Raw genomic sequence first — 1,090 nt, 5'->3', positions numbered from 1 at the left:
TACATCTTCACACACAAATATATCCACACACATGCAGAGTCACAAATTCATGTACCGGCAATCATAACCATAAATCTACATACACACGTAATGCATCCATTCACACACGCACACGTATTAAAGCATACACACTTCCGCCTCCCCCCCCACGCGCATTCACACTTACACATGAACAAAATATAAAACACATAGAAGGTTTGTTTGGTGTGTCAAGCTGATGCTATGAACCGAAGTGGAGGAATGGAAGGGGTAGGGTTGGTGCCACTGCCATGTAGAAAGTACAAGGTGGCACTGGGTACAAGGTGAACAGGAGGTATGAGGGCACGTCTGCCCCAAGAAGCACTGGAAGTACTGGTAGGCTCGCAGTGAAGAGGTTTGTTCAGCACTGTAAACACCACCAAGTAGCCAAAACATTGACAAATGTGCAGCTCCTCGCTCTATTTACAATGTGTTAATCACAGTGGAGGTCTCAGTGGCTCCCAGCGAAAACACGTGGCTCACATCGTATCTGTGGAGACTTGCTGGCCTTGACACTCTCGGCCCTGAGAATGAGAGCTAGTCATTGGCAAGGGTGTGCGGGGCAGCCTCCCCTGACGCTGGCGCAGCTGCAGGGAGGTCAGCTGGCCGCCTGGACTAGCCCGCCGAGTTGGTCGGCCAAGAAGCTTTGAACGACAGGAGGCTTGGGTGCTCGCGGCGCCGCTTGCGACGGCAGGCGGTTTCGCTCTAAAGTAACGCTAGTGTTTTGAAATTTTGTTGGTATCAATGTGAAATAGAATTATCTAAAAGAAACAAGAGAGAAAAAAGAAAAAGGATCACTTTTTCATAAAAAATAAACAATATGTGTATATCTATGAAAGGCTAAAAAGTAACATTATGGATCTAACGGACTTAAGCAATTGGTAAAACGATGGCGACGGTTAAATTGCAGTCAACGCTCACAAGGTATGTGAAAAAAGGTCAGTCAGTTAATTTCTTAAAAAAAAGGCTTTGTGTGAACATTACCAGGAATATGATTCAGTGATAACATGACAATGAATAAAATGAATAAAAAAGGACGAACGTTTATCAATACTGAAAGGAAGACTTAGTG

The sequence above is a fragment of the Penaeus monodon genome, chromosome 15 (genome assembly GCF_015228065.2).
Source record: "Penaeus monodon isolate SGIC_2016 chromosome 15, NSTDA_Pmon_1, whole genome shotgun sequence".
NCBI lineage: Eukaryota > Metazoa > Arthropoda > Malacostraca > Decapoda > Penaeidae > Penaeus > Penaeus monodon.
The sequence above is the reverse complement of the archived record's forward strand: the minus strand, read 5'-3'. Positions refer to the sequence as shown.